Here is a 10903-nt window from a genome sequence, read left to right on the forward strand (position 1 = left end):
CCACGGCAACAACTATGGTGGTGGCGGTGGTGGCCATTACTCCAACAACCATTATCAGGGAGGAGGCCGACCCTTCTACACCAACAATAGGGGCGGCCAAAACCACTACAACAACAATTTCCACGGGTATGATGAGTATGAAGGCAAGTGTTAGATTTGTAAGAAAACTAATCACATAGCAAAGCAATGCAAGTGGTGGTATGCTGAAGACAAGAAGAAGGTTGCTGCAGCAGCCAACACATCCTATGGGGTAGACACCAATTGGTATGTGGACTCCGGAGCAACGGATCACATCACCCACGAGCTCGAGAAGGTCACAATGCATGAGTGATACCATGGGCAAGATCAAGTTCATAATGCGGATGGAACAGGTATGGAGATAAGCAATATTGGTCATTCAATTATTCATTCCCCTCATAAAGATATTCATCTCAATAATATTCATCATTGTCCGAGCTCATCAAAGAATCTCTTATCTGTTCATCGTATTGCTCTTGACAATCATGTGTTTTTAGAATTTCACCCCTTCTTTTTCTTGATCAAGGATCAGGTCACGAAGCAAATCCTCTACCGAGGTAGATGCGTGGATGGACTCTACCCATTGATTCCCGAAGTTAGCAGATTCAATAAACAAGTTTGTACTGCCATTAGACTCTCCTTAGAGCAATGGCATGCCCGTTTAGGTCATCCTTCATTTGCTATTGTCAAACAAGTACTTAGCAAGAATAAACTCCCAGTTGTTGGAGAGCATAATTCTGAAACAATTTGTGGTTCGTGCAAAAGAGCCAAAAGTCATCAGTTACCATACCCTGTCTCAAGTAGTGTCCCTACCAAACCATTGCAGCTCATTTTTCTGATGTGTGGGGACCTGCCCCTATCTTTGTTGGTAAACATGCATATTATGTTAGTTTCATTGATGACTTTAGCAAATATACTTGGATTTATCTCCTTAAGAAAAGATCCGATGTATTTCATGTTTTCCATAACTTTCAAGCACTTGTTGAAAGAAAGTTTGATAGCCAAGTCATCGTTGTCCAGTCTGAGGCGGCGATATGAGAAACTCAACTCCTTCTTTCAAAAGTTGGGAATATCTCACCAAGTTTCATGCCCTCACGCTCATCCGCAAAATGGGTCTGCTGAACATAAACACAGACACATTATTGAAATAGGCCTTGCATTACTTGCTGCTGCATCTATGCCATTCAAGTTTTGGGACGAAGCTTTTCTCACCGCTGTCCACCTTATCAATATTCTGCCTAGTTGTGTTATCAAGAATGAAACTCCTACCGAACGCCTTTTACATGTCAAACCCAACTATGCACCACTTCATGTTTTTGGGTGCGCGTGTTGGCCCAATCTTCGTCCTTATAACAATAGGAAACTTATGTTTCGCTCAAAACAATGCGTTTGCCTCGGCTATAGTGCACAACACAAAGGAGTCAAGTGTAACGCCCACGATGCGGCTATATCTCCCACGTGTCGAGGCACGACTTAGAGGCATAACCGCATTGTGGTATTGTCGCAAGAAGGGTTATCTTCACACAATCCCATGTAATGAACAAGAAAGGGATAACGAGAGTTGGCTTACAATCGCCACTTCACACAATAGATAAATAATTCAAACATCATCCAAAATCCACACATAGACCACGTTCCTCATCGAACTCCCACTTGAGCTCGGTTGCGTCATCTGCACTGGCATCGTCGGCACCTGCAACTGTTTTGGTAGAATCTGTGAGTCACGAGGACTCAGCAATCTCACACCCACGAGATCAAGACTATTTAAGCATAAGGGAAAGGATGGTGTAATGAGGTGGAGCTGCAGCAAGCACTAAGCATATATGGTGGCTAACATACGCAAATGAGAGCGAGAAGAGAAGCAACGCAACGGTCGCGAAGCTAGAAATGATCAAGAAGTGATCCTGAAGCTACTTACGTTCATGCATAACTCAAACCGTGTTCACTTCCCGGACTCCGCCGAGAAGAGACCATCACGGCTACACACACGGTTGATGTATTTTAATTAAGTCAAGTGACAAGTTCTCTACAACCGGACATTAACAAATTCCCATCTGCCTCATAACCGTGGACACGGCTTTCGAAAGATAATACCCTGCAGGGGTGTCCCAACTTAGCCCATTATAAGCTCTCACGGTCAACGAAGGATAAACCTTCTCCCAGGAAGACCCGATCAGTCTCGGAATCCCGGTTTACAAGACATTTCGACAATGGTAAAACCAGACCAGTAAAGCCACCCGAATATGCCAACAAATCCCGATAGGAGCTGCACATATCTCGTTCTCAGGGCACACCAGATGGGCAAGACGTCGGGTTGGCATAGACCCTGGTTGCCCAGGGGGCGCCGGACATCGCCCAGTTTGGGCCAGCACTCGAAGGAGCACTGGTCCGGGGGTTTAAATAAAGATGACCCTCGGGCTCGCGAAAACCCAAGGGAAAAAGGCTTAGGTGGAAAATGGTAAAACCAAGGTTGGGCCTTGCTGGAGGAGTTTTATTCAAGGCGAACTGTCAAGGGGGTCCCATAAATCACCCAACCACGTAAGGAACGCAAACTCAAGGAACATAATACCGGTATGACGGAAACTAGGGCGGCAAGAGTGGAACAAAACACTAGGCATAAGGCCGAGCCTTCCACCCTTTACCAATATATAGATGCATTAATTAAATAAGAGATATTGTGATATTCAAAAAATATCCATGTTCTAACATGGAACCAACTTCAACTTCACCTGCAACTAGCAACGCTTTAAGAAGGGCTGAGCAAAAGCGGTAACTTAGCTAAACAACAGTTTACTAGGAAAGGATGGTTAGCGGCTTGACATGGCAATATGGGAGGCATGATATAGCAAGTGGTAGGTAGCGCGGCATAGCAATAGAACGAACAACTAGCAAAGCAAATATAGAAGTGATTTCGAGGGTATGGTCATCTTGCCTGCAAGGTTCTCAGAGTTGTCGAAAGCTTGATCCTCGTAAGCGTACTCAACAGGTTCCTCGTTCACGAACTTGTCTCCCGGCTCTACCCACAGCAAGAACACAAGCAATGGAACCACAATCATTCACGAGAAATGTACAAGCAACATGATGCAAAACATGCATGGTATGCGAGATATGATATGCAATGCATATGCGTGCTCCGGAAGAAAAAGGATCAACAAGGCAGTAGCTTGGCAAACCAAGTATGCCACTGGAAAGATGAGATGATTTCGGTCGAAAACAATATAAAGATCACCGGAAACGGATGCACGGTTTGCAAATGGCAAGCAAAACAAGAATGACACGATTCTGCGATTAACAGCATGATAGCACTTAGAATACATCAAGTAACTATGCTACAGCACCCCAACATAGCAACAAAGCATATGGCAGTAATCTACAGGAGATGCTTGACAAAAGATGAACACTGGGCTACGGCTAGATCACCCCATAACAGGTTCAAACAAGCATGGCAAAAGTGCAAAAGAAATCATGTTCACAGACAGTGAAAATACTGAACATGGCTGAAACAGCATCAGGTAGCAATGTTCACAGCAAGCAATCAACATGCTACCGGAACTTAACATAACAAAACAAGGCATGGCATGAATCTACTAAATGCATACACAAAAGTTCCTTACTGACCATGAGCCAAAAAGGATCAGAAGATATGATGGCACCCATGTAAACATAGCAAGTTTCGTTAACAGGTTCCAAACTTTGCAGAAAACAGAGCATGGCAGTAAACAGAATTATGAAGGCATATTGGTGAGCTTGATTCACTCATCACAAAGCAACGCATGACAAAACAAGCATACCTACAGCAAGATGGCATGCTTATGAAGCTAACCATGGCAAGAGCAAATACATAGCATGTATGGATCAACTACAACAACCTTGGCAAAATTGAATATCATGTTAAGAATCTGCCAGGAATATTTTATAGGAAAAGTAGAGCAAGATTAAGACATGCTATGGCACTCCATAATTGCAAACAGGGGCATGGATGGATAGAGCACTACTATATCTATAAAACATCCTTACTGAATATGCCTAAAAGAAGCATGGATCTCTCTGTAGACACATGGATGCATGGCAACAAAATAACAGCAGTAACAGACTTGGCAAAAATCCCAAGTCCCTGAAAACAGAAACATCACGAAGCCTAGTTTGCATGCTTGTGCTAGTCACCACATAGATCACAAAAATACATGGCATACACCTCTATAAAGATGGCATGGCATAGATCAAAACACATGTAGAGCTCATACTCATAATATGCACACATGAAATGCAACAAAAATAACAAAACACCAAGTTCTGATAAGTAACAGAAGTAAACATCATATAGCACTCTTGCACCAGATATTTGGGCATCCAGATGGACTCAAACGAGCATGGCACAATGGTACAAAATGAAGAGCATCTCGAGCCGAACATTTCGATATACCATGCACGAAAAACGGAGCAGTATGTAATGAGATATGATGCGATGAACATGAGCACATAATGCAATATTTTCAGGACTTAGAGAATTTTGGGGGGAAGAAAGTCAATCGTGCGGTGGATCTGGATCGGGGCGCACGGACGCCGTGGCATTGGCTCGCCGGAGTTTCGGGCGAGGGAGGAGGAGGAGGCGCCGGCGGGGACGCGGCCGGAGTGGCGCGGGGACGGGCGCGGCGGTGCGGTCGTCGGCGAGGCGCGCCGGCGACGGACGCGGGCGGACGGGCGGAGACGGGCGGTGGCGCGGTTGGCCGGCCGGAGGGGACGCGCTCGGGCGGCGCTCGGCGGCGAGAGGAAGAGGGCGGCGCGCTGGCGCGCTGGAAGAGGAGGCGCGCGCGGGGCGGCGGCGGCTCGGGCCGCGGGGGCCGGATGCGGGCCTCGCGGGCTGGCGGCATACGGGCGGCGGGGCGCCATGTGTCGGCCCCTGACTGGCTGCGGGCGGCGGCGGCTGGTTCGTCCGGCGCCGGGCGGATGTGTCCGGCGCGCGGAGGGAGCGTGGCTAGGGTTTGGACCCGGATTTCGGAGGGGAGGTGTTTATATAGGCATAGGGAGCTAGGAGAGTCCAAATGAGGCACGGTTTTCGCCCACACGATCGTGATCGAACGACCGAGAGCATGGAAGGGACTTAGAGGGGTTATTGGACTGTTTGGAGGGGGGTTTTCCTGCAACACACAAAATGACTTTTGTGGTTACCCGGTTAACCGTTGGAGCACCATACGACCTCCAAATGGAACGAAACTTGACAGGTGGTCTACCGGTGGTATACCAAGGCCACTTGAAAAACCTCGGTCCATTCCGAGAACGTTTAACACCCGCTCACGAAAAGAAACAAAAGGGGTGCGCCGGTGCATGTGGGAGTGCGGGATTGCAAAACGGACAACGGGGAAAATGGTCGGATGCAAGAGACGAACACGTATGCAAATGAGATGCACATGATGACATGATATGAGATGCATGACATGAACAAAATGCAAAACGAAAAACAAAACCCAACCACGGAGGGAATATCATAACACATAGCCGAAAATGGCAAGAGTTGGAGTTACAAATATGGAAAGTTACATCCGGGGTGTTACATCAAGTGTCTAGATGTCTCCACTGGGAGAGTTTATATCTCTCGCGATGTGGTTTTTGATGAAACACAATTTCCCTTCTCCACCCTTCACCCCAATGCCGGCGCCCTTCTTCGAAAAGAAATCCTTCTCTTGCCTTCGCATCTTTCCGGCGTTGCTAGTGGGGAAGAAAATAATTGCAATGATCAATATTTGTCTAACTCTCGTAATGGTGTACCTGAGTCTATTGTTTCAGCCAGATCCAGCGAAGAAAATGGTGAAAATCCAGCCGAAAATCATGTTCGAAACAATGCTACAGTGCAACATTTTATGTGCACGGGCTCTTCTGGCGTATCTGCTTCGGGATCCCCACCTCCTGCAGCGCTATCGCCCTCGGGATCCACCCAGGTGGTGGCGCCAGGTGCGTCAGGCGCAGCACACCGGGCTCCCACGGGATACGTGCGGTCGGCTGGCCCTCCATCGGGTTTTCCCATGACCCTGCATGCATGCCGACCCACCCAACCAGTGGGTCCCGCGTGTCGCTCACCCACGCCTGGGCCCTCCACTCCCGCGCCCTCACCCGACCATCTGGTCGACCCGCCCCTTCCCGAGGCGGGCCCGTTTGCTGATTTGGCCGGTGCGGCGCACGAAGCGCCTTCGGGATTCGGCGCCGTCAGCCCTCCTGGATCCCCTTCGGGATCTGTTGCGACTGATTCGATCGCTGCTGATCCTACCCGGTCGCCTGGATCTTCTGTGGCGGCGCCTTCTGCAGTACTGTCTACACCACCACGTACCAGGTTACAAATGGAATTACTTCAAGAATTAATTATAAGAATATTTCCAAATATGGTCTCACATGTTTGACAGGAGAATCTAGTGAACCTAAAACTTTAGCTACAGCTCCTAGTGACTCACGATGGAAACATGCAATGGATGAAGAAATCTCTGCTTTTCACCAGAACAAGACGTGGCACTTAGTCCCTCGCTGAGAAGGTATAAACCTCATTGACTGCAAATGGGTTTACCGCATTAAGAGAAAATCTGATGGTACAATTGACCGCTACAAAGCTCACCTCGTTGCAAAGGGTTTTAAACAACGCTATGGCATTGACTACGAGGACACTTTCAGTCCTGTCGTCAAAGCCGCTACTATTCGTCATGTACTTTCTGTTGCTGTTTCCAGGGGATGGTGTCTCTGACAACTAGACGTTCAAAACGTGTTTCTTCATGGTGTTCTGGAAGAAGAGGTGTACATGAAACAACCTCCTGGGTTTGAGGACAAAAATGCACCGTTCCACGTCTGCAAGCTTGACAAGGCTCTATATGGACTGAAACAAGCTCCTCGAGCATGGTACTCTCGGCTAAGTATGAAACTACAAGCACTTGGGTTTGCTCCATCCAAGTCTGACACATCTTTGTTTATTTACAATAAGTTTCAAACTACCATGTTTGTTCTCATCTATGTCGATGATATTATTGTTACTAGCTCATCCAGTGCAGCAGTGACAGCCCTGTTAAATGATCTCAGGACAGACTTTGCGCTCAAAGATCTAGGAGACTTGCACTACTTCCTAGGTATTGAAGTTCAGAAAACTGAGCATGGTATCCATCTGTCACAAGGAAAATATGTTACTAACCTATTGAGCAGAATTGGCATGAAGGAGTGCAAACCTTCCCCAACTCCGTTGTCTAGTTCAGAACCTCTCTCCCTGACAAAAGGAGAACCAGTGAATCAGGAAGATAGTACCATCTACAAGAGTATTGTTGGTGCACTCCAGTACTTAACTCTTACTAGGCCTGGCATTTCCTTTGCAGTGAACAAAGTTTGTCAATTTCTACATGCACCTACCACAGCTCACTGGACCGCAAGAAAACGCATTTTGAGGTATGTGAAGAATATAGTCAGCATGGGCCTTATGATAAACCGATCCTCCTCCACTCGAGTCAGTGCTTTCTCTGATGCAGATTGGGCTGGGTGTGTGGATGATCGCCGGTCCACTGGGGGATTTGTTATCTTTCATGGACCAAATCTGATTTCTTGGTGTGCAAAGAAACAAGCTACTGTCTCCAGGTCTAGTACTGAAGCCGAGTACAAAGCATTGGCAAATGCTACAGCTGAGATTATTTGGGTCCAAGCTATATTAAATGAGCTTGGAATACTGCAGACTGAAACTCCCCTTCTTTGGTGTGACAATCTTGGAGAAACTTACCTGTCTGCTAATCCGGTTTTTCATGCTAGAACCAAACATATCGAGATAGATTTTCACTTTGTCAGAGAAAGAGTTGCAAACAAAGAGTTGGAGATTCGGTTCATTCCATCCAAGGATCAACTTGCAGATAGGTTCACAAAGGCACTACCAACCAGAAGCTTTGAAGAATTTCGTCGTAATCTAAACCTAGTTCGGTTTTGATTATGGGGGAGTGTTAAACATTGTATTGTCACGACACCATTGTATGCGTTACATATCTTGTATATCAAGTTAGGTAGTTAGGGATAGAGCTATATTGTTATTTAAATTTTCTATCTCTTCTCCCTATCCCGCATGTATCTCTTGAGGTTGTTCCAACGATCTCTACTTGTAACGCTACGAGACGTCTCTCGTCAGAATCAATATATACCTGCGGCTCTCCTTGTATGGAGAGTAGGAACGCTTCCATATTTCACATATCTTACCTTTAGCTCCTTGTGGGTTCGACACTCCGTACTTATCACTTCCACCTTTGGGAATTGCTATGATGATTCCCTACACTTGGGGATTATCAGACCACTAAGGCAATAACAACTAACATACTACTCGAACACATATCAAGTTCACATGATTACTTGCAACATGATTTCTCCCGTGACCTCAAGAACAAAAGTAACTACTCACAAATGATAAACATGCTCATGATCACAGGAGTATTAAATAGCATATTGGATCTGAACATATAATCTTCCACCAAATAAACCATATAGTAATCAACTACAAGATGTAATCAACACTACTAGTCACCCACAAGCACCAATCTATAGTTCTATTTACAAGATTGAATACAAGAGATGAACTAGGGTTTGAGATGAGATGGTGTTGTTGAATATGTTGATGGAGATTGCCCTCCCTAAGATGGGAGAGTTGTTGTGATGATGATGAGGATGATTTGCCCCTCCGGGAGGGAAGTTCCCCCAGCGGAATCGCTCTGCTGGAGGGCAAAAGTGCTCCTGCCCAAGTTCCACCTCGAGACGGAGGCGCTCCATCCCGAAATCCTTCTCCTTATTTTTTCTAGGTCAAAATGACTTATATACCAAAAGATGGGCACCGAAGGTGGCCCGAGGAGGCCACAACCCACCAGGGCGCGCCTGGGGGGGCCTGGCGCGCCCAGGTGGGTTGTGCCCACTTGGTGGCCCCCTCTGGTGTTTATTGGCTCCAATATTTCTTAAATAATCCAAAAAAAATCTCCGTGAAGTTTCAGCTTATTTGGAGTTGTGCAGAATAGGTGGCCTGACGTAGCTTTTCCAGGTCCAGATTTCCAGCTGCCAGAATTCTCCCTCTTGGTGTGTTCCTTGCAAATTATGAGAGAAAAGGCATTAGAATTACTCCACAAATCATTATTATGGATAAAAACATTATAAATAACAGTACGAAAACATGATGCAAAATGGACGTATCAACTCCCCCAAGCATAGACCTCGCTTGTCCTAAAGCAAAAACCAAAATCGAAAAACATGTCCACATGCTTTGAGAGAGAGGTGTCAATAAAAACAAAATACTGACATAGAAGCCTCATGTTGATTATTATAACAGCAACAAAATTTAACATAAGACTTTTCATAGAAATTGCATCATATACTTCCTATGAATAAGTAATAGTTCATCACACAATCAAAGTATAAAGCAAAAACTCTATTAGAAACCAACAAACTATGTTCTCAGTCAACTTTGCAACTACAATTCATCATCTTTTCAGGAAGAGTCACGTGTCAGAGCCTTTAGGCAAGTCCACATACTCAACCATCATATAGTCTTCTATGATTGCTAGCACTCACCTCGTACCCATGAGCAAAACGTTTCAACTGGACACATAGAAAGATAGGGGCTTATAGTTTCGCCTCCCAACATACTCACCTCAAGGGTGATGTCAACAATAATAACGCATGCTATCTATATTCAACTGGACATATGTGCCTAGATCTTTCCTCACCACATGATGCTTGCCAAAAGAGAATATAAAAAGGAATAGAAGGAAAAGTTCGAATTTTTGCATAAAAGTAAAAGATAGGCCCTTCGCAGAGGGAAGTAGAGGTTGCCATGCGCTTATTTGTTTGTATGCTCAATCCCTTAGTGCAAGAGAACGTCACGTTGTATTGCCCCTTAAGATGACAACCTTTATTATGCATTCTGTCGCTTTTATTCTTTGTCATCCAAGTTCGTACAACGCTCAATTTTCTCTTACACTAAATGATCTCACACTTTTAGAAGCAATTTTTATTGCCTTTTTGCACTGATGACAACTTACTTGAGGGATCTTGCTCAATCCCTAGGTAGGTATGGTGGACACTTGAAAAAGATTTGGGTTTAAGGGTTTTTGGATGCACAAGTAGTATCTCTATTTAGTGCGGAATTTTTGGCTAACAAAGATAGGGGGCAAGCACCACATGTTGAAGGATCTATGACAATATGACTTCTATGTGAATATAAACAAACACAAACCATTAAGTTGTCTTCCTTGTCCAATGTCAACAATTTTGGCATATAATATTTTGATGAGGGCTCACAATCACAAAAAATTCATAGGATAGTACATTTTTATGTGAATCTTCTCTTCCTTTATTAATTCTTTCATGAGTTGCATCATTGACTAATGCTATGTTTATCAATCTCTAATAAAATTTCCTACTTATACTTTTCCTTATGTGGTGCTATCTCCTACCATAGGATTAGTATATAATCTTATTGATTTATTTCTTACGTTTTATTTATTTCCTTTCTCTTTTTCTTTCTTTCTTATTTCTTTTCTTTATTTGCAACATGAAAGTAAAGAAAGCAAAAAACCACAAACTAAACTTTAATATATAACTTGCACACGATTACAATGATAGATCACTGAGCAAACTCTCAAAGAAGAAAGGATCGAACTAAAATTTATTTCATCTAGGCAAAAGATTGAACTAAGATAAGTAAAAGCAAAAACATAGTGGGATGATATGATACCGGGGCACCTCCCCCAAGCTTGGGGGAAGCCAAGGGGAGTGCCCATACCCGATACTCAGTTCTCTTTTGGTGGTGAAGAAGATGGTGGTGGTGAAGAAGAAGAGGTCTTGTCCTCAGATTTCCATGGCAGTGGTCCACCATCATAAGAGGAAGAGTGAGTCTCAT

The sequence above is a fragment of the Triticum aestivum genome, chromosome 5D, assembly GCF_018294505.1.
Source record: "Triticum aestivum cultivar Chinese Spring chromosome 5D, IWGSC CS RefSeq v2.1, whole genome shotgun sequence".
In the NCBI taxonomy this organism is placed as follows: Eukaryota; Viridiplantae; Streptophyta; class Magnoliopsida; order Poales; family Poaceae; genus Triticum; species Triticum aestivum.